Below are 24,695 nucleotides of genomic sequence, written 5' to 3' on the forward strand. Positions count from 1 at the left end.
AAAAAAAAAAAAAAAAAAAAAAAAAAAAAAGAGTGGACACCAAATACCTGTGATGAACGTGTGTAAAGCTAGGCAGAATGCAGTGGAAATGTGACTGTTTCCCTTGCCCGGTGACCACCTCAGGCTCCAAAATGTTGCTGGTTCAGAGAGGTCACTGCTGGCTTCAATTTAGTTACTAATCCATTACTTTTAGGCACAGAGGCTGCAGAAAACCCCCTCACCAGGCAGGTTGACCTGGAGCACTTGATTCCTTATCTTCCTCCTATAGAGCTGGAGGAGCTCCAACAACTTTTAGAGCCCCTGGCATGAGGCTGGGAGAGTGGCAAGGGAAGAGGAAGACTGGAAGCCCCGAAACCCCAGTAAATGCTTGATTATGGATTGTCCGACTGTGATCCATACAGCCTAAAAACCACAGCACCAAACAGAATGGGTAGGACTTACAACATCACTGCTTGTGCCCTAGGTCCTGAGCACCAAAACCTGCAACCCAGGCAGCACTTTCCTCACCCTTCTCCAACTTCAGTGCTCTCCACTAGCTCTGTGTTTAATCTCCTCAAGAAAAAAACCCTGTCCAGAAAAAAACTATTCTGGAAAAGAATTTCAAATTTAATTTGCTCAGCATTAGAGTTTATGCAGTTTGTGGCTCATTGTTATAGTTTTAGTTGATACAATGGATTATTCCGTGTATCTGCATTCTGTATATCATATATATGCACTGAAAATAAAACAGACAGCAGTTCCAGGTCTGTGCTAAAACACTTAACAGTTATTAAGCACTTTCTTTCTGGTGCAGTGGAATGCTAAAACTTTATGTATGTAAAATTCAAATAGATTTCAGTGACATTACACATAAGCTTACGTTTTATACTTCCTCAACTTTGTGCTGTATCAGATCCATCTACTCTTTTAAAAGGGTAAAATAAATATCCTCTTATTTCTCTGTTTCTTAAGAATATCGAATCTCAGTTGCTTCACACTGCATCATATGTATAGCACTGAGTTGAAGACTTGATTTGAAACCTCATGAACTCAGTGAGCTTCAGCAAGGGTTTGGATTGGCTTGAATTTGATCAGCGCTGTCCTTTGTGGTCACTATGGCAAAAAGCCACTGCATTTCCATTCCTGGATAAAGAATGCTAGTCATGTACATAACACTGAAAGTGAAAAAAAAAATGTATTGGGAGGTCAATGAATGAGGCTTTCCATTTTTTGTTAATCCAAACATTTGTGTTTCTCATTTAGGGATTATGGCTCAGCAGATGCTAATTGTTTACATTTCAGAAAATGGTACCTCTGGAACATATGAAGGGCTCATCCTGAAGTGAGTCTGCTTGATCTGTATAAATATTTGGAGGTTGTGTGCTACTTTAATAGAATTAATAAAAATCATTGAGATTTTTATTGGTACACAGACTACACTCCATAAAACACTATTGAACTGACGTGATGTAGCCTATTTATTACTTCTTCTGTACTCTTATATTTAGCACAGTATAATTTTAAAGACTAATCTTGCAACCTATACACCTATGATTAAACCCACTGAGGTGAATCAGTTTTCTCATTACTATAGTAAGGTATGACTTCTTTTTTTTTAAAATTTTTTACTTTCTTTGTCAGTCTGATACTGGGACTTCCTTACAGATATCTAGGAGTTGTACATAGTTACTGAGAGTACTGGAAGAGACAGAAACATCTCAGAAATCACAACAGGCAATTATTCATAAAGGATGATGATTTAATTACATCTTTTATACCTTATAGTAAGTCAACACTGCGGTTTCAGTAAAAAGCTTAATTTATTTTTTTTTTCCCCAGCATTATTACATTTATCACTCTTTATCTGTCCTTTACTTGGATCGGGATCATTCAGGTCTTTTTAAGTGTATGCCTAAATATATTATTGTTTACTCTTCTGCTGCCCTTTACTCTCCTTTTGTCCATGACAGAATCAGTTTGTTGTCCCTTGTGCTGATTTTGGCTGGGGTGGAGTTAATTTTCTTCATAGGAGCTAGTACAGGACTATGTTTTGGATTTGTGCTGAAAACAGTGTTGTTAATACAGAGATGTTTTCATTACCGCTGAGCAGTGCTTACACAGAGTCAAGGCCTTTTCTGCTTCTCACCCCACCCCACCAGCGAGTGGGCTGGGGGTGCACAAGAATCTGTGAGGAGACACAGCTGGGACAGCTGACCCCAACTGACCAAAGGGATATTCCTTACCATGTGATGTCACACTCAGCATGTAAAGCTGGGGGAAAAAGAAGGAAGTGGGGGATGTTCAGAGTTACAGTGTTTGTCTTCTGAAGTAACTATGAGACGTAGCCCTGCTGTCCTGGAGATGGCTGAACACCTGCCTGCCCATGGGAAGCACTGATTGAACTCCTTGCTTTGCTTTGCTTGCATGTGTAGCTTTTGTTTTACTTATTACACTGTCTTTATCTCAACCCATAAGTTTTCTCAGTTTTAGCCTTCTGAATTCTCTCCCCTATACCAACTGGAGGGGAGTGAGCCAGCAGCTGTGTGGTGCTTAGTTGCCAGCTGGAGTTAAAACACAACAGTCCTTTCCCAGATTCTCACAGAGAACTAGTTGGGACAAACAGTTACCATGTGATGGAAATACCTGCCCTTTTGTTGATAGGACAGGCAAATGCAGTATTATACTGAGGTATGTGTACCTCTGAAGCATATACATTACATTCTTTAAGTTAATTATTTTCCACAGTATTGTTACACTTAGCTCATTCTGTCAGCTGAATCCACAGATACTAGGCTGAGCTGAATGCTTGCCTACAGTTCACAAATATTTACAAAATAAATGTTTACTAAAAATATATTTATGAGAATGCTAAAAATATTACAATATTACAGAAAAATTTCTGTGGTACAGAGAGAGTAGAAATGCTGAGAAAGAGACCTGGAACATAAGAACATTAGACACGGGTAACATTCTTCTGTCCAATTCAAATATCCTTTTTCTAGTGTTGTCATTATATGATACATTAGAAGAGGCTGCAAAAGTCTCACAGTCCTCATACCCTGTTCTGTGGTGATGTGCAGAGATATAATTCTCTCTGATTTCATAGACAATGTTTACAGTACCTAAGTAATGAAAATGCTTTCCACTCAACTACTAGTCAAAAAAAACAGTCATTACAAAAACTCTTGCTCTCTCTATTGTGTCATTATTGTCACACCTTAAAAATCTCTATGGACAAAGATCAACTGTGAGAAGATAAGAAGTTGGATGAGATTCTGATAAAAAGCAGTAGGAATTGGAAAGTCATATTAGAAGATTAATATTTCACCATCTTGGTATTCATATAAAAATTGATGCTGAATATACTTTAATTAAAATATAAGAATATGTCTGAAAGTGAAATGTCAAAACAGAAAGTACATAAAAATACAAGTAGGATAGATCTGAAAAGACAGTTACGAAAATTCGGAGATGACGTTAAAGTAGGGAACTAAGAAATACATTGGTATGCCAACATGCATTTTGACAAAATGCAGAACAATGTACTTCAGGAATCTGGGTAATAATAGATATTCCTTGATTTTAAATTAATTGGATACATGGAGAATATATAGAAGTCACTGTGTCCACCCCAACAGAAACAGCTGTTCAATGTATAACAGATGTCCAAGAAACAGCAAATAGCTGAATGTGAAGTGCAATTAGAAAATTTAGATGTTTGAATCTTCTTCTAAAATACTTGAAAAATTGAAGTGGTTAAAATGTCAGGGCTCCTTATCGATAAAAGTCTTATTATTCATTTAATTTAGAAACAAAAAACCCCAAAAGAGTTCAGAGAAAAAACATTTTTTTGAAATATAAAATGAACTAGAACAAGCCCCCTTAAAGGGGGCCTACAGCAGAGATGGGGAGTGACTCTTTATCAGGGAATAACAGTTTTAAACTGAAAGAGGGTACATTCAGATTATATATAAGGAAGAAATTCTTCCCTGTGAGGGTGGTGAGACACTGGCACAGGTTGCCCAGAGAAGCTGTGGCTGCCTCCTCCCTGGCAGTGTTCAAGGCCAGGTTGGACGGGGCTTTGAGCAACCTGGGCTAGTGGAAGGTGTCCCTGCCCATGGCAGGGGGTTGGGTCTAAACGATCTTTAAAGTGCCTTCCAACCCAAACCGTTCTATGATTCTATGAATTCACTAAGACAAATTATTAGTAAGAACTGAACTAAAACTCTTCTAATACACATCATAAATATGGGTTTATGGGCAATGGCCCATAAAGCCATAGTTCTGGTGAAAGCACATCTCCCTAGACCCAAAAAAGAATGAACACACCAAATTGCACTCAAATATTCTAGAGGAACCCTATATTGAACTCTTTTCTGTACATTTAACATAGTGAAAAATTCTAAAGTGATGTGTCATTTTAGTTTTAAAAAACGTAGAATGTAAATCCTTATTCTTTAAGGTAAAAATGAGCCATCAAATTCCTGAGACTGGGGAGGAACTTTCTCTGTTGGCACAGTTATTCCTCCTGGGGAACCCACCACTATTGGGCAACTGTTACAAGTGTCTGATATTCCTAAGTTTTCAGCTAGCTCAGGTTTGGTCCTTGGTTGTCCAACAGGTCATCTCTGCCTGGGTACATCCCTCCATCTGGAAGAGGTCCTCTGTTTATCAGTGTAATTGCTAATTTTGTCAAATCCACTATGCTAAAGTGGAACACGAAGCTACAGTGCACTCACATCACACATGGTATTTAACCTCTGCTTCACTTCCAGGGAGATGCTGGTGGTTCATGCTGATGGCTGTATTTTTTCACTCTTATAAGGGTATGATTATGACCTGGGTTATTTTTTTATTTATATAAATTCCAATAATTTGTTGCTTGTTTCATTATTCTGGAAAATTATGCATATATTACCAGCCCCTACGTAACCATTGTTTAAAAAGAAACAAAGAAGTGAAAAGCTAGATTCATGTAGACATGATGTTAAAGCTATAGAGTGTAAAATCTGTGTCTGATTCCTGTGTTATCATCTGCCTTTCTGCTCAGGTCTGGGCATAGGAGCTTTTCAGAAGCTATTCCAAGTCATCCTTTCAAGGATGTGTTGTCACCTAATTTTACAGCAACTGATACTTGTAGAGCCTTTATGGGTAGTTTCTAAGCAAGCACTGTTAAGATGCACACTGTATCCCTTGTCCCTTGCCTGAGTCTCAGTTAGCTATGCTAGGCAATACTCAAATTCACTGCTTTTTATTTTTCAAACATCTTCTATCTTCTCTTGCTTTGTTTGCAGGAATCACTGTCCTAACTGAAGTCTGTGAACTTGTAATTATCTTCAGAAAGCCCTTTATTTCACCATCTAAGTTTTATTTCTTAAAATAACAAGTATAGAAGCACCTTAGGGGAGACATTCAGAGCACACAAATACATCTGTGGAGATGTATACTGAATATTACTTTACAAGAAGATGAAAGTATGTGGAATGGACCTCTAGCTCGGATTAGGATTGTAAACATTACCTATTCATACCATAGTATTCATTCTATTGCCCACAAAGACTGCCAGTTTTAACTTGCAAAAGCCTATCTTCACCAAAATTCTTTTAATATATGTGCAAGTCTCTATGGGAGTAGTGGTTATCAAAGGTAGGGTAACAGAAAGGACAGGAAACTGCAGCTGAAGTACTCTTACACTGTGTGGAAGATAGGCATTTCAGAAGAGTATCTGAGAGACAACACTGGGTTTACTCTTCCAGTAGAGGGAAAGTCAGATCCCAAATGAGATCTTGAAGAAAAAGAAATGACTTCTTCAATGGCTCATCCACTGTGTAATACCGAAGACTTTGGAACTGCATGTGTTAAGTTAGTGCCCAGTTTTAGAAATTTGTGCCTAGTGAAATTCAGAATAGACAGTTTCAAAGTCAGCAGACATCTCATGTATTATCCATGCATTACCAGAAAGACAGAAGGAAAGCAAGAAAGGTGACAACACTAATTGGAATAAGAAATGTTAGCAAACTGATGAAGACCATGATGGGAGAGGAAAGTCTCTTTCACTAGGCTGGAAAGTAGAAGGGAAAAGCTGGTAAAAATAAACACCTTTTTCTGTGATCAGAAGAGGCTGCACTTCTCATGTGGGGCATTGGAAAAATAATTCCGACTTTCCCAAATAGCAGAAGAAATAAAATCAGAATTATGTTATTGCTGGGATAAATGGGGGTATCTTTTATGCAAAAGCTTGGATCACTCCGTGTAATTGGCATCCCATTTGATTTGTTAAATTCAAAGGTTTGCAGACAATACATGGAAACAATTGCCCCTGCTCTTCTCAGGGTGTCTAGAAAGAAATGAAATACATTCTGTTGGGACTATGTTGAATTTTTAGCCCTGCCAGCTCAGCATAGCTATCACAGCCCTCAGAGGATAATTTGGATATGCACAGTGACACCATCTGTATGCATTTATTTTGCTTCACTAAAATAGGCTATTACTCTCCATGGACACTGTCCATACTTTGTTATCCCAAGAGCTCCCTGGGAAAGAATTGATATTCTGTCCAGTTTCTAGCAGCAATAATTTGCTGCAGCACCATCTTGCTTTGCTTCAGCTGTGTTGGCCATTCTTAGAGCTCATGCTTAGCAGAGAATGAAGCATGTGTTTCACCACAACCATGTTCAAGTTCAGAAAAAAAGGTGGTTGGGTTTTTTCCCTCATTTCACAGAGTGAGTCTAAGATACGATTTATTCTTCTGGGAAATTTGTACAAAAGTACAAATACACAAATGGAGTACCAACAGACTTACCGATTTATTCCAGTGGTGCATCTAAACAATACTTGGGCAACAATTCAGAAGTGACATAATAAGAGAAAGGGTCAACTGAAGAAAAGTATGAAGGATAGAAGGTTGTGGATGTACAAGGGGAAAAAATTTCTGGCCTGCAGAAACATCAATATTATTGATGAGGCATAAATCAAAAAAGTAGCCACTTGACCTTCAGGCTGAGGTTACCGGACTGGTAATTAGAAAATTATCTTTTTACTTCTAAGTGGATTACCACTGATTGGAAGTCATCAAGGGACAAAAATATGGTGTTCAAGATGCCTTTTTTTTTTTTTTTTTTTTTTAAATGAAGTCAGATTTCGTGGAAAGCTGTAATTTGAAATGCAACATTTATTGTTACTTTTCAAGGCAGTGCTAGAAGAAAATCACTCTGTATCTTCCTCAGTAGCTTTTATATTAGCAAATCCTCATATTCTCAAGTGCAAAATTACTGTGATAGCAAAAGAGAAGGGGTTCTTTTAATTTGCTTTGCTGTTTTGAACAGCTAGTGACCTGCAAAACCTGGATAATAACCATTGGTTTATTCATTCACTAGAAGGCTTTAGTGAAGTAGTTGTATCTCTGCTTCTACAGGAGTGATAACTGCCTGGAGTTGTGAAATTTGGTGATTGTTAAGAATAAACAGTGGCACCTCTGACATGCCTTATATATCCTAACAAAAGATGTAAAAGTTATTGGATTGCATAATATTCATGACTAACCTGGAGCAGATTTATAATCCTGTTCCATGGGAATAACAGAATGAATGGTAAGCAGTTAATAGGATTAGACCCACTGTACAGAGGTGTGAAGCATAAAGCCATAGTTAATGACTTGTGATCTCTCTCCCCCTGTCCCCATCAATACAGCTTCTTTATTCCTCTTTGGTCTATGTAATTCATGTTTACTCTTCTCACCCAGTGTGTTGGTTTAAGCCCCGCCGGGACCGGAGAGCACGTTGCCATTGCCCCTCCCCCACCCTCAGCCGGTCGGGCTGGCAGTGAGGCACAAACCCCGGGGTAAAATAAGAAGAAATTTAATACAACAGAGTGATAAAACAATCTGAACAACAGTGGCAATGATAATAACAATAAACAGCAATAACAGTGAACAAGACAAAACGATATACAGAGAAATACCACAGATGGTCAGGGAACAAAGCCCACATGTGGGTCTCGCCACCAAAAAGCCAAAGAGAAAGTAAAAATCAAAGTTTCCTGCCCCTGGACCTGGTGTCAGCATGGTATGAATAACCCGGCTGGAGATCCCTTCCCCCTCTCGCTCACTGCTGGGGAAACTTAACCCTATCATAGTTGAACCAGGACATCCAGCAGCACATGGTCTTGTTTAAGTATTTAGTCTTTTACTTACAAACTTAGATGATAGTGACATTACTTCTTTTAAACAGCAATGAAATGTATTATACATGTGTAAATCAAATTAAAAATATTACTCTGAAATGTTACCTCAGCCCACTAAAAAGGTACATGTAAATTCAATTTAATTTCCACATCTTTGTTTCAAGCATCTCAACAGAAGAGGTGATGCTGAGACCAGGGTATTCTTTTAGCATGTTTACCCCTTCATCTGATATTCTCTGATTTCTAACATCTGCATCATGGCCAAACATCACATAGAAAAAATGCAATGCTCTTTCCTCAACTGAATCACTTGCATGATATTTCAAGGTGTCTAATAGACCGAGATATTATTTCATTATACAAATATCAACCTCTGGAACTCATCTTCTATTTGAAGTGACAAAATAAAGGGTTTAAAAGTTTCTTACACTAAAAAAATCTCAAATCAATTATTTTGATTAGAACAAGACTGACACCAAACTCTTGATGAATAAATAGCATATCCACTGTTACTGAATAAAGAGTTGCATATCTAAAGAGAAGGAATTGAACTTCATACTTATATTGATAAGTATTGTTTTAAAGACAGTACCACTTTATTAAATCATATTATAGCTTATTCAATATATTGAAATATGTTTAAAAAAGCCTAAGGTCAGAAATAGCTTTCCTTTAGCTGATGAAACTCCAGAAAATACACTGAGAGATATTTTGAAGTTATTTTTTTCTGTCTTCCAGATTCTAAGAGTTATAAAATAACCTGTAACTGGAGGAAAGCAAAACAGAGGTCAGTTCAACCTGTACAACTTGAAACCAGTAACTAAAGTCTGCATGGACACTTAGTAGAGATGACAACCATCTGGAGTTAATCTAGCAACAGTGTGTTAGATTTAGCTATTCTTCTTCTAACTGGGAAAAATTCTCATATTATTCAAATTGCTATCACACTCTCAGCACTAGTGCAATAAATCGTTGATTTTAAACCCATGAGAATTTACCCCAGTAAATTGCTGTCTATGAGTTGTCACACTGTTTTGTCAGTGTCTTCTAAGCATAATATTACTTGGTGTGAGGAATTAGCATAATTTAAGTATTAGGAATTGCATCACGGCCTTGGTGGTATCTTTAAAAAGTAGAGGTATTTTCTGGCAACCCTCTTGTTTTCTTTGTTACTGTCCAAAAGAAACAAGTTCCTTCCTTTCCCAAACCTGGGAATCTGCAATGCACATGGTTCAATCAACGGACATCAACTTTGCTTACAGGGACGGAAATGAAGATGGCAGTACAGTATCTTAATGTTTTCTGAGAGAAGCTGGATTTTGCACTTCAGGAAAATGTTTCAACTCTATAGGAATTCCAGATATGGAGGTCTATGGTAAGAGTTTTGCGTAAAGTGAAAGTCTTTCTGTTACGTATACTCCACTCATCATCTGGAGACAAATTCAGAAAGGACTGTCTTGAATTTGGCTGAAAGTTTGAGTACAGAGGAAGGAGGGATGATCAAGGCCACACGCTGCCCAGATTAATGGTTGGCAATCTGCTTGTGGACCTGCCAAATGTAACTACGTGAGGTCTTCTAAAAGCAGGAAGTGGGTTTGATACCAAAGACTGCACACAGGCAGCGGCTCTTAACTTAGGGCTTATGTAAGTGCATATATATATATATATATATATATATATATATATATATAAAATCATGACAGAAGTGCCTAGTTAAAACCAGCCAGTCACCAACTCTCCTGCTGAACTATGTGTGTCTCCAGAGATCCTTATTCAATTATTAATGCATCTGCTACTAATTTCATCAGGCAGAGTGTGGATTTGTCTTTCCACATCGAGCTCTAAGGGAAGTTTGTAAGAAATATAGAACTTGTCAGCACACGAGAGTCAACACATTACTGCTGTGCTGCAGCCATTTATAACGAAACTAAAATGAGCACTCACTTGTTTGGCATTAATTTAATGTCCCACTTAGCTCCTATCAGACATAAATAGCTGCTTCATCCATTTAAGCATTTTTGTTGGTGCACATAATGAAGTACTCTGTACCTGTCAAGTAAGCAGAATTCATAACTGAAATAAGAAATGGATGAGGAAATTCAGTGTTCTTAATATTAAGGCTCTATAGGGGCAGCATTAGACTTTTTTCTTGGCCATAGGTATCCTGTTGTGAGGTTCACTTTTTATCCCTCTCTTCAGAGATCATACAAAGACATGACGTATACACATGTTAGTATTCAAAGAACATTTCTAAAAGGACTATCTGTTCAACTCCTGGCACAATTAACAACAGCTGTAGTTGTCAAACACACTCAAACCAAAATAAATTAGCTAGCTAACCTCTTGATATTTAAATGTTTTTTATGTTCTCTATTTTAGAAAAACAGTTTAATTTTAAACAGCATTCTAGTTATGATCATCCTCTCTTGAGGAAATTTTTTATGAGAATGAATGGAGGTAATGACTACCATTAGTCACTGTCATTAGCATAAAACATTAGAAATGACAATATTTATAACAGGCTATGACATGACAATTAAAACATGACTTTCTATCACTTTTGTATGCTTTGGCTACAGCTGGTTGCTATTTTCTGAAGTTAAACTGATAGAAGTCTGGTAATGGTATATTTAATAGCATGTTCATCATCAGCTCTAATTGTTTTCCACCACAGGGTATGTAGCTTTATGTCCTCTATCAACCTAAACCAAACAGCCATACTGCTTAATGGCTGTTCAATTAATGTTTATGGTGCTACTTTTACAACCTAAGTTACAAGGCAAAAAAGACTCCAAGAAGCAATATAAGAACCTCAGGAGCTTAGTAGGTCTTCAACCAATACAAAAAATTACTAAAATAAGGTCCCACACTTGAGGATGTGAAATAGAAGACATTAGTCATCATTAAAGAGTTCTCCCAGAACAATGGTATAAGTGCCAAAGGAGGGGAAATCAGACCTACACGGAGGTAAAGATGGTTGAGTGACTTCAGGGTGGCTGCCTTGCAATTGCTCTTCATGCTGGGTTAAAACAGAGGAGACCTGTTCATCCCAAGTCACGTAAGGGTCAGACTGTTGCTCAAATTGCAGAGTTATTCCCCTGACAGTGATTTACCCTCAGTAACCTAGATTCTCTTCACCTACTCATAATTCTTTCTCCTATTTAGCAGAGCTTGTGCATATTAATTTTTGTCTCTCCCTATTGTACGAAGCCTGTAGAAAGCAACGTAAAACTACTGTAAATATGTTTTCACTGGAGAGCTGCCATTGTTCTAAATTATGGAAAGTAAATGATTTCTGGCCTGTGCTGTTAATTGCATATAGCAATAATATATTCATTCAGAGCTTCCCATTTTAATTCAGACACCCTGATCACTGGTTTTTAATGATGCATTACAAGCCTGTACTTCTCTGACACCTAGGCAATTAATCATTGACACTCCTCAGTCCCCCAAAGTAGCTGGACACAATTAGACAAGAAAGAACCAGACCTGAGGGGTGGTGAAAATTTCTTTTCAGGAACTACACATTTTTTCACACCATAAACTCTGCTTGACATTCATTGCTGCAAATGAATTTTAATAGAACTGCTGTTACTCTGCCTCTCCTCCCAGAATCCCAGGAGTTTTTGTAGATCAACATGACGTTCAGAAATAGGAAGAAAATGCTCTGCAAAGTTTAAAAGCTGTCAAGCCTTCTTGGCAACTTCCCTCGAAGAGTGCAGCTGAGAAATGACAAACTTACACCTGACTGGCTGTTGTTTAAAGCTCACTGCTTTTGATTAGGAAGCAATGAACGTTCCATTCTGGAGTTCATTTTGTGTTTCATAAGCACCTCTTCACTGAAAATTATGCAGTTGAACTGATTTGAATTTGATTGGTGTAATGCTACAATTTTATTATTTGTAGTACATACAGGTATCTTTTATCGTGTTACTGCACATTTAAGAGAATTTCAGAATGGTTACAGACTTTTATTTCTCATCTATTATTGCTTGGCATTTGAAAAAAAAATCCAATAATAATATATGTCTGTGTTGCAGTTACTCACTTGTGTATGGCTCTATATCTACTCACACTCTACTTCCTTTCTGCTCCAGTGGGAAGAATAAGATGAAAGCAATCCTGCCTACTCGAGGACAAAGTATTGTGTCCTCAGCAGGTAAGTTGAGCTAGAAAGAAAGTTATTGTGAATTGCAAGAGCTTCTTTAATGAAAATCTCCTGGATTTAATTCTATGCTACAGATTTTGTGACTGATACTTCAACAACTCGGGCTGTGAAAGAGCACAGCCACCAGAGGTGCTTGCATTAAACACTGAATTGCTTTCAATGTCATCTGACTTCATGAGTTGCAATACGAATGCTCTGGGAAGCTTGATACACTTATCTTCTGACATCCTTTCAGTTATATGTCCTTTCACATTACTATGTAACTTCCAATAATCTGAAATGTGGAGCTCAGTAATAAAAATCCATTTTATGTCTGAAGAATGCAACTTCTTTGGTCAGTCTACTTAGATGTAGAGGAGGAGAAGTGCATTTGACCAGAAAATAATGCTGAGTGAAGTCAGCTGGTCAGATCAATAAAAGCTAAAAATAACATTTGACTTGGAGAGAAAAGAGAGTTAAGGGGATAGCCTAAAGGCTAGATTCAGCCCTAACTAAACATTTATCTCTGTATCAGTGTTAGAAGGAGTGCTTAGTGACCTGAATCTACACAGAATCATAGAATTTCATAGAATGGTTTGGGTTGGAAGGGACCTTAAAGATCATCTAGTTCCAACCCCCTGCCATGGGCAGGGACACCTTCCACTAGCCCAGGTTGCTCAAAGCCCCGTCCAACCTGGCCTTGAACACTGCCAGGGAGGGGGCAGCCACAGCTGCTCTGGGAAACTTGTGCCAGTGTCTCACCACCCTCACAGGGAAGAATTTATTCCTTTATCTGATCTTGCTCTACCCTCTTTAATTTTAAAACAGTTACCTCTCATCCTGTCACTACATGCTTATGTAAAGCATGTTGCAGAGCAGTTACAGATGGTAGCTACAGAACTCAGCATTAAGATCTATGATTAACTAACAGCTTAATGTATTTATTACTAGTATGGTCCACAGTGGATTAAATCTATTTGCTTCAGGTGGAATATTCTTCAATATTTAATTCTACCTAACTTTAGAAAAATGTATATACTTAAACAATTTATCTTCTTATTTGCTTACCTGTTTTCATAGATCATCACTATATTACATGAGTACAGCAACATATTCCAGTCATTAGGGATGTTTTTAGAAAAAATAAAGTAGGTTCACTTCAGATGCAATTCAAGCTCTTAGTGAAATATTAGTGTTATATATGCATCTTCAGTACTTCTCTGGTTTTCATTAATACCAGCTGGCTGTCTCAAAATCTGTAATATATTAATTTCCACGGTATCTGTATAAATATGCAAGGCAGGAAGTCCAAAAAAGGTGTTTTGAGTGAGGATATTTAGGTCTTCTGTGCCAGTGATGACTCCTGATTTTTGAGAACCTGAAGTTGAGACTAGTGAAAGCTGCAAGCTTTCTCCACTTCTGAAAACAAGTGTGTCTTCAGTGCTCAAATAAAGATGGATGTTTACAATCCACCTGTTGAAAATATTCAGGATTATCAGCAGAAGTCCTTGTCGTAAGCAAATCCCATTTCTTTAATAAACAAGCAATTCAACAACAAAGCCACCAGAGGAAAGAATTAGCAAAGGTTATATAAATACAGAAAATCCTCTTCTAGGAAACTCCATAGGCCAGTTTCCATGAGGTGAGTGTATGTGGAGCTCAAAGTGAAGGCCTCGGATGGTCTCTTCTATCACAGTAAAGCTTTTGTGCATTGGGCTGTGTTTCTCTATGCCCACTTTTCAACCACTTGCTCCACAGCAGAGCACTGGGCACAGACAGAACAGGCTTATGTCAAACTCCCAAGGACAAGTGCATGTGTCAAGCCTTGTAGTCCCTTAGCTCTACACAATTTAATTTATGATAGGATAGGACAGGATAAGATAGAATAGGATACACACAATCTGTAGCTTTTCATGTACATATCGCTCACAACTTATTAAAATCTAAAGTTATCAAGCCAAAAGTAATCATTACCCTGAGTTCCCAAGAACACAAAGTCATTTTCTTTAGTCAAAGAATGAAAATGATCACCTACTTCCAAGTCTCACTTTTAAATCATTTAGGAAACATAGTACAATGGTTAGGAGATTGGGCTATAAGTAAAGGTATTTTCCTTCTGATGAATAGCATTCTGTGTGATACAGAGCAAACAGATTCCCCCTTCTCCTTCCATTTGCTATATGCAAAGCACAAATAATAGCAGAGGCATTAATCTTCTTATTCCACATTGCTATAATGTGAAAAAAACATTCCTAAGAGCCCTAGACTATTATTAATAAAGTATTAACACACTTAACTATAATCTAAGTAAACTCTTAAGAAACCTGCATATTTTTACCTGTTTCTTTATCTCACTCACAGCCCACTTAGAACTGGAGTGTGAGTACTGTGACTTCGGGTTTCTTTCCAGCTCAAGCTAGGATGAGAAAACTTGAAAAATACGCTGATTTTTTGTTCAAGTCTAAAGACGTGATAGGTTTGAATAGCTTTTGGCCACATCCTTTAAGTTTTTTCTCTGTAGAGAAAAATCTAAATCTAAAGCAAGGCATAGTTCAAATTTTTATAGCTATTTGCAAAGAGAAGATCCAAAAATAGCATGGGCAAAAAAGTGTTTAACTTTCAGGACACGTGATGACAAGGAATGGAGTCCTGTAAGAGGATGTCAAGCTGTTCTGCAGTGCAGGAGACAAAGCTTCAGGTCTGGCGTATAATCAGAAGGAGCAAGGGAAGGACTGTGGTTTCATCAGAGGGATGGGAAGTGATGGTGTGTATGGGACTGAGGCAGGTATTTCTGCTGCCACTGCACGTAACCTGCCAGAGGAGCTGCAGAGGAACTCCACACTAGCTATTGATACTACTTTTGCTAGTGACCTGAAACCTTCTGGACTTTGCTAGCTACCATCAACAGACTGAACATGGTCTTTTGCTTCACACAGCTATTTGCTGAAGAAACAAGCTCATTTCTAATAACTAAATGCGGTAACTGTATTTTTATATGACATATGACTATAAATAAGCTTATTACAGAAAAATGCAACTTCCACATAAGTATTTAGCTTGAAAGATTTAGGAAATGTTAGATTTATACTTTCCAGTATCATTAGATGATTTTCTTTAGTATATACAAGAAAACATAGCCTTTAATTACAGGATGCCTTGCTACCCTTATCTCCTCAAGACCTAATTAATTCTGGATATGAGATTGAATTAAATATACGTATCTGTCTTAAACACTAGTGGTGTGGCTCTTTTTTGTTAAATGTTCTCCATCCAAATGTCCACTGATGTAGATTTATTTACTTTCTTACAGGTTTTTGTTGTCTATAGTTTGTGGCAACAATGCTACAGTAGCTGAACCTTATAAACATTAATAAGTGTATGTTCACAACATCTTATGAAGATACCAAGATTTTTCTAGATGAATAAGTGGAGAACAGAGTAAAAAACCCCAGAATCTGCAAAATTTCGTTTTATCATGACCATCTCAATGAACTAACACATCCAAGGGGAGATGATTTCTCCAAATATTTGGCATTAAAAAAACCTATTTCTGGGTTCGACATACTGCACAAATATAACTTTGATTATTTTTGTTATTTCTGTGAGAAAGTTGATTAAATATTATATTTCTTTACTACAGGAATAGAGCATAAGAACTTAGATACATTATCAAACTACCCTGTCTCAAAGTAACATGCATCATAGGTATCTGTGTAAGAGCTCCCTTCCAATGGCACACATAAGGTGAACTACTTTAAAATAATCCTATTTTTTGCAGACCGAGGAAAGATGAATTATCTCACATTTGACATAAACTAAAAACATATAGACAAATACCACAGCTCACCTGATAGACTGGAAGATCACTATAAATCTGAGTGCCGGCATGCCCTAGAGAGGGTGGTAGTGGCAGGTCCAGAATTCAGGGCTGTGCAGAGTTCCAACCTGAGGCTCAGTCCTTCAGATCCCACTGATTTATTGCAAATGATCTTGAACACTCTCAATTCCCTGAACACCGTTCAATAGGTACAGTACTTCCCTAAGGGCTCCAAAAATCTGAAAATCAAGACAAAGTTGGGCAGACGTATTCAGTGAAGAACACAAAATCAGTTGTCACATGAATATTTTAGCTTAAATGCCTTATGTAGATTTGCACAGCATCTGTGACACAGGGTTAGTCCGGATAACTGAAAACTCTTCAAAGTCACTACCTTTCAAATTCTGCATGTATCGGATAAAGCAGTTACCAAAAATAACAGCATAATTTGCTACAGAGTTCTGACACATTCTTGTGCCCTGCAAGAAACACAAGTAAAATGAAACAGCATGTGATTATCTGCTTAAGGTTTGTGAAATAATATATGTGCACAACAGAGCAAAAATGAGGCAAGGGAACAAACTAAATACTGCCATTTCTAGTTTTGAAATTTTTTTTGGTCAAGTTACTGTATGGAACTTCAGTGATACCACTTCAGCTCATCTTTCTCATTTAACTTCTTACTTTTTATAATGCTACAAATTTACAAAGTGCTGCCTTCAATACCTTTTCTCCAGCTGCAATCATCTACTTGAGATGAAGGCTCATGGTCCGTGCACAATTGCATGTTTTTATCAATAAAAAGGGAGGTTTGTGGCAGCGAATTTTATGAACACCAACACTTTTTATGCAGATAATACAGGACAGTAATTATATTCATCCTGAGCATATTACTTCTGAGTGCTGGTATGGATGAGAATGGGAACTTGTGAGGATAGGTTGTGTTGGAGTTGTGTTTCTTTTCTTGATAATATTAACATAATCCAGATTATGAGACGCTAATTCAAATCAGTTCTTATTAAAATCAATGGATTGAGAGATAGTGTGAAGATTTAGGTTGAAAGAGGTATTTTTTTTAAACCCATTAGTTAGTCTCTTCAACCAGCCAATGGAGAGAAGGTACATCCAGACAGTGTTGTAGGGTACCCGGTTTACATATACTGAATTATTTTCTGTAAGCAAAGACCATTCCACTGAATGCATAGGTACTCTAGGTACCTGTAGTGACAAAAGCTAGGTATTTGAAGCTAGGTGATGAATGTGCTCAATATTTCCCCAACTGTCACACTAAGGTAACTTCACATCAAAGAAAAAAATTCTGATCAGTGGGGTAGGGGAATAAAACCAATTTTGCATAACTTCTAGCAAGTTTACTGGGTTGGTAAAAGGCTATTTTTATGGATGTCTCATGATATTCTCCAAAACAAACAGATTTTCATGAAAGCATGAAAAAATAATTTCTGGGACCCTCTTTCCACTACCAAAAGGAAGTTTCTGTTACAAACTGCAGGACCACTCAGTTTGCAAACTGTGTAAACCCTTCCATAAACTTGGAGATATTTTTCTGTGATGGAAAGTAATGGGTAGATATAAACATCAAGCTTGTAAAAGAAATGATTCAAGTAAGCTAAGCACTCTGAAGTTACATAAATATGAATTATGGGCCAGTGAAACCCTAATTCAGCTCCTTTCATTTGATGCAGTCTTCACAATGTTTGAGTAACTTTTTCTTTTTCTTTTTGATTTCATGGATAACAAAGGGCACTGAAAAAACCCAGCTATTTGGTATCTCTTACTCTCATTATTTGATGTGTTGTTCCTTCATTAATTTATTTAACTCTATTCAAATCCTTAATTTTTCTTGACAAAATTAGGAATTTCATGGTTGGCTTTCTGTGCCACTTGTGGCTAGAGTACGTGAATACTCCTCATCAATATGACTAATTTTTACAGTTATATTTCTGAGGTAAAATAAACCACTCATCAGTGTTAGATAATCAGGGAAACCCAAGGCTTGATTTTTAAAATACCTAACCTTAAACAGCATTTTGCATAGTCAGGCACAACTCCTGATGATGCCACTTGCAATTCTGATGAAAATCAGATCCCAGGATTTTCTGTGAGACCTCAAGACAACAAGAAATACAGGATTAGTGGGCTTTTACTTTGAGCAATTTGCCTATCCTGACACAAAACTGCTGGTAGAGATGCTGAAAGAGAATATAATCCATTCTTCTGTCTTAGTTAAACTCAGCTGTTTGGTCATGAAACTCTCTCCATTTTTCTTGTAACCCAAATCTCTGCATAGACCCCAGCACCTGAGAACATCAGCCAGCGGGTTCTATGGATAAGAGCCTACTGGAGCACACAACCCTTATACACTATCACAGCTATTTATTTGTACTTTAGACAAGACAGTGGAGTTAAAAATGTGGACACGGGGAAGGCAAGTCTGAGATGGGATCGTTCATATGTTGTTTAATTTGCTAATGTAGATAAGCCTTCTACTTTTTCTATGTATTCCTCCTGACCCCAAGCCTCCATTTCTGTATCTGATAGAAAAAAGATACTGGTCAGGATAGATTCATGGTCTGACAAAGGAAGGCAGTTCTTAACTCTCATGCATGAGAAATGAGCACTAGAGTATAACACATAGTTTGCAATATACTCTTATAGACATTTGCTGATAAAAGAGGAACTTTTATTATTCTGTAAATTACCAAAATCCTGTATTTTTCTGAACCATTTGGCATTTTGGCCAAAATCACTGGACTGAGAAGATATACATTATGGAAAATTTAATCTGATGTGGACACAGTTGCATTTATAGAGTACTGGTGATCTTAATGGTAGATACTGTTACCAGCCTTGCCAATAGCATATTTACAAAATAAATGAGACAAATGGAGGCACGACAGATTAAAGTTGTACAGCTTATTTTGGAGTTCTGTATTTTATCTGAGAGCTGTGAATGAGTCATCCAAATAAGTCCAGATGAAGAACTTGGTATAAAAATGATTTTATATTAAAAAACTGAAACTGTTTTCTACATCCTTAAACATATTTTAGGGTTATTTTTGGTTGATTATGTATTTCGAAGTCAGATGTCTTATTTCCATTAATCTAGCTAAGTAGACTCCAAAGCAGAAAAAAACCCACAACTCTTGAGTCTAAAATTAGCCTTAAAATGGTCTAAAATAGAACTTCTGTTATTTTTAGAATTGTCAGCACTATAAAGTTTAACAATATGTAAGTTTTTAGGGTCCAGTACTACTGTGCTCAGTGCTGCCAGGAAGGCATTGGGTATTATCAGGAATTTCAAGCTCTTATCAGTGTGTAGAGATGTACTTCTTGCTCATCAGACATACAGCATGAGAAACCATGGCAACAGGTGATGCAGATACAGAAAAATACAGCTATAGTACAAATGGAAAAAGATAATAATAACAGGCTTCTTCAGTGTAAATTTTGCATATGTACCTATGCTCACTTCATGCACACATTCTGCTAGTTGCTTCATCCAGTTGCCTAGTAAAACGCAGCAGGCTTCAAGTGATGATAGTATATCTGCACTGTGGACAAGAGAGTTCAGTTCTCAAAACACATCACAGCTCCGAATACTTCCTGTGTTTTATTTTCTGATGCAAATTCTTGCCCTCTCTTGCTTCTTTGCAAATTGCACCTTATTACATCTCTTAGACCTCCTGAATGACCTTAGCTAAATCATTCAGCCTCACTGTTTTTCTAATTCTCTATTACAAGGCAGAGATTAAAATACCTGCTTCCTTCAGTAAGCATTTTGAGTTCTATGCAGCATATTTTTTAAGTTCTGTAGGTACTATCCAAGCTTTGTAAGAGCTATGCAGTACTCCTGCTGTTACAATAACAGATAGCTGTCTTCCCTTCTTCTGAATGAGTACTAGATTCTGTGAAGCATGTATCCCATGGGCCTTCAGAGTCTGGTGGGCAGCCCATTTTTGCTGAAGATCTGCAGACAAGTTCAGTAACACTGTGATTAAAGACTATATAAAGTATTGTGCCTCCTTCAGAGAAGTAAAATGGTGACTATCATAAATGGATGAACTTTGTTGCCAAGTTGAGATCTGGAGTGACAGTCCCAACCAAGCACCTTTAACTAAGTATATTTCTTGAACATGGGAAAATTAGTTTTGATGATATAAAAAGCAAGTATCTTGATGTTAGTACTGTAACTGAAGTACTCTTCCTGGGCCAAGGTTATTTAACACTGCCCATGAAGCAGGACAATGGCTGGAATGACACAATCCAGTTCTTAACAGATACATGTTGTCTGAATTTAAATAAATTATAAAAATTAATGCAGGTAAAATTCTGAATTTCATATTCCCTTTTTCTTCCTTGATGTCAGCATGGATTTTTAGTGAATGAAGCCTGAGTAGGATCTGCAGGATTGAATTCTCTATCAAACAACTACTTTGCTTAATTAGCATTGAACATAACAGAACATTCCTGTCAGTTGTCTGCATCTTTACATCATGGATTCTAATGGAGACACTAAAAACCTATATAATGCTCAAAATATCATACAGAATAACAAAAAGAACCCTATCAACTTTAAATACTCCGAGAATACTAAGATGAAGTCCTATATTATCAGAGAATAACTGCATTTCATTTGAATTAAGAGTGTCCTTGACTATCTTTTCAGCTGAAGTAGGTATATGAACAATTATATTCTGTGAAGAAGAAGATAAAAAAAAAAAAAATAATGAAAGAAAAAGAAAGGTTTATGGTCGAGACCTTTCCACTGAATTTTGCCAGTCATTGTAAAGGATTGTTATAAAGTTCGAGAAGAAATATAATGAGTTATTAGCTGAGCAATGACTATGGAGTCATAAGTGAATATAGTAAATCATGATACAAAGTATCCACACATTGTTCTGTTTGGTATGCAGAAATAAAGAAAAAAACCCACCAAGAATGCTAAGAAGTCATAAATGAGCAGCTCAGCAGTTTGCACCTCTGACTTGTTAGTGGTAACAGTGTGAAGGTCTTGTAATGCAAGGGCATATAACAAAGATATTCACTGTTTTCCTGTGAGTAAGCTATCCATCATCAGCTAATGCATCCAGCATGGTAAAAACAGTTCCAGACATCATCATAGAAGCAGGTACTCGCATACTTTATAACAACACTGTATAATAAGAAACTATACCTGAATTAAATCAATAGGGTACAGCAGCAATACGAAGAAACAAGAAGCACTGTTTTCAGAATTAATTCTACCCTTATCAGGGCACTCAAGCATTTCCATTATCCTACTCGTACACTCAAATGTTGAAAGATATCAGAAAATTCTGAGTGTTTCTATACAGCACCTTGAAAAATTCTTTGGACATATACAAGATTTACAAAATCAGCTACATAGCCTTTTCTTTTCTTTCCTTTTTTTTTTTTTTCTTTTCCTTTTAATATGTGAATAAGGACCTATACCATTACAGCATGGGTGTGATCTTCCTCCAATAAACATTCCTTCTGATTTACAGATTTGAAATATAAAAGTCTGAAATTGCTTTCTCAATATATCTTGCTATTCTCTGGTAAAGCATCCTAGATTTCAAAGTTAATTTGATTATTTTAGGAAAGAAGGCATTTATGTCTTTCAGTAAGTACTAAACACAGCCCTTTATAAGGATTTATATAAGGAAACCAAACCTTTAAAACAATGTTTTTAGTAGAAGTTTAGAAATCTGCATTTCTTATGCTTAAATTGACATTAAATTCTGTTTGAGAATGAAAACTTTGTTCCAGACACGCATGATGTAGAGATGTATTTCAACAATTTTAAAATGTTCTGCTGAGTTATAATATAAATTACTTAGTCAAACAGAGATCACGAAAGGACCTTTCCTGTACTCATACTGAGAGCCGTAGGTCAACTTTAGATTCCAGTGTTTCAAAAATAAACACTGTATACAGCACGTCTTCACCAAAAGTTATCAGCATATCCATGATCAAAGCTCGTAATTTTCCTAATAACCACGTCGATCAGCAAATCTTTCAGTGGGAATCATCTGCCTTAATGTCTCCAAATGAATGCTAGCATCTAACCTACAGGACCAGAAACAAAACCAACTGAAGAAAAAGGAAAGGCTTAATGATTTCAAAGGTTTCAACCAGGTCTCAATAAGCAATAACAATGACTAGAAAAATGCAATTAGCTAATAACAGTGGAAGATGGTGATCATCTCTGAAGCCGTAATTGGTCTGAGAAAGCCACCTGTGTGCCTTTTTTGTCTCCATAGACCAATACAGTAAAATGGATAAAATACTTATTTTGGTAACTATTGTGTTCTAATAACTGATAAAGGTCACAGAATGCATCTAAGTTTTTAATGGAGGACAAAAAAGAAAACAGAAAACATTACACTTGTTTCTCTGTTTAGCATTCAAATAATTTTCATTTTTTCCTGTCATTTTACTTATTAATTAGGGTTCTTTTTGTATTTTGCTACTCTGTTGACAACAGGGGATGACTTTAAATAGTAATAGATATGATCTTCATTATTTTGACATATATTTAATTACGTCCATCTTTTTCATTTTTTTGTAAACTAAAATTAGTGCATTTTTGGTAAAAAACTTTGTAATCTTAGTAAAATGAATTGTTTTTGTTACTACTTCAATAAATTACATTTACAAATGAACTCTGCCCTTCTGAACCTTAAAAATATGTAAGTTCTGATACAGAGATAAATGGTTTCTTTGTCACATAGGATGAATTTATAATCTATTTTATGATTCTGACTGTATGAACATTTTTCTCAAGCTATTTCATCTCCTTGTAATCTCGAGTCATTTACTGAAGTTCTACAGCATTATAAAAGAATTCAGCAAATATTTACAGAAAAAAACCCCTATTTTCTTTAATATCTTTTCTAGAAAGTTTTTAGTAAATAGATTATGTAAGAAAATTATAATGTTTAGATTTGGTATTTGTTTAACAATATTACAGGAAAAAATTATTTCTGTCAAAATATGTCGCTGCTTAGGAAATTCAGACAGAGTTTCTTCAGTTTTTTTTTTTTTCATTTTAGATACCATTTTTCTGTAAAAAAAAAAAAAAAATATATCAGTAAACTTCACAGAGTGTGAAGTAGTCTCTAAGCAGGTCATATAGAGAACAGTGATATCCTGTAATGTCCCTATTTAATTCTATAAAAAATTGACTTAACTTGCTTGTGCAAGTTAATACAACATGGAAAACTTTCTAGGATTTCCCTTCCTTAATGGATCAAATTCTACTTTCAGATGTTAACAAAGACTTTTTCTCTCTGATGTTTAGCTTATTCTATGACTTTCCTTTGCCACCATTTATAATTTTGTAACTGCATTATTTGACTCTTGCAAAACTTTGGACGGCTTAGAAAGACACTACACAAAACAATACTCCTACTGTTAAAAATGAAGGAAAGACGTCACTAATGTGATGGTTTTTTATTTGAACACAATACATGGCTTACTTAGTTTTGATTTTAACCTTCAGATAATAATCCTGGACAGTATGTCAATGAGGACTACTATAAATCCGTATTACCATGATAAAATATTAAGCCTTTTAACTGATGCATTCATATATGTTCATTATCTTGATTCTAATGGTAACTTAATTGCTTTACTAAATTCCAGGAACTCAGCTCAGTACCTGTGGTCTGTCAGCTTACTAACAACTGGGAAACACAGACTCTTCCAGCCTGCTGTGCTTAGTGACCAGGTCTTCATATCTGTTCCTTCAGAGCTACCATAGACATAGTGATCTGTTTTATATGCACTCACTAGATTTCACTAACATTGGTGTTACCTGGTTAGTAACTTGGTTAGTCAGCACATGTTCAAGTGTAATGGAGTAATTATTGCTGGGTTATAGACTGACTGGGGCATGTGCAGTAAAGATTATCTCCTAGCTTTATGACTACAGCTCTGTTATTCTGAGCAGAGGTTGAGGACCTCATTGAGCTAGAAGAACCTTGCCAATATCCTTTGAGGTGAGGTCAGGTATATTGTACTTCCTAAGGTTCTTCATTTATTCATATGAAGATTTAAGATCTTGTTTAATCAGTGTAAGATAAGCTGTATATGAGAGAAATAGCTACACGGTGCTACTTTATTTTCTGATAAAGTTTGCTACTCTAGGGGTATCTAATGTTTTCAGTTAGAATAGCTCTTGAATACATGCAACAAGTCTGCTAGACAGAACAGTCCAACAGGGCAATTTTTCCTCCTCTGTTACTGTTCCAGGAGCCTGTCCTTGGTGGTCCAGCTCTGGAGGTTCTTTTCTTGTAGGTGACAATGCTCTCAGCCACTTGGCGCTTTCTTCCTACTCTGTTTCTAGCTGGACTTGAAAATTGCTCTCTGCTCACAGACTAAATTTCCAGCAACTGAGGTGTGTCAGTATGACAACAGAAGCTACAGATTATACCACTGTGCCATCCATTCCACTATCCAATCACCATTTCAACAATGTTGCATAGCCCACCTCCAGAAATCATCAGTTTTGAAACTGGCTCATTGATTCTATTCAGAACAAATACT

The 24,695-nt window shown here is 36.6% G+C and overlaps 1 long non-coding RNA gene across 1 annotated transcript in view; it reads right to left on the reverse strand.

Moving 5' to 3' along the window:
- LOC113478654 overlaps positions 1-18,707 on the reverse strand; it is a 21,811-nt gene extending 3,104 nt beyond the window's left edge. The window contains exons 1-2 of the long non-coding RNA XR_003398105.1: positions 18,160-18,707; positions 16,155-16,363 (exon numbers count right to left, since the gene is read on the reverse strand). This is a non-coding gene — a long non-coding RNA (uncharacterized LOC113478654). The remainder of the gene's footprint in view (positions 1-16,154; positions 16,364-18,159) is intronic.
- Between the last annotated feature and the right edge of the window lie 5,988 nt (positions 18,708-24,695).

Source organism: Athene cunicularia (assembly GCF_003259725.1).
Source record: "Athene cunicularia isolate RWA chromosome 3 unlocalized genomic scaffold, athCun1 chr3_part1, whole genome shotgun sequence".
NCBI classification, from domain to species: domain Eukaryota; kingdom Metazoa; phylum Chordata; class Aves; order Strigiformes; family Strigidae; genus Athene; species Athene cunicularia.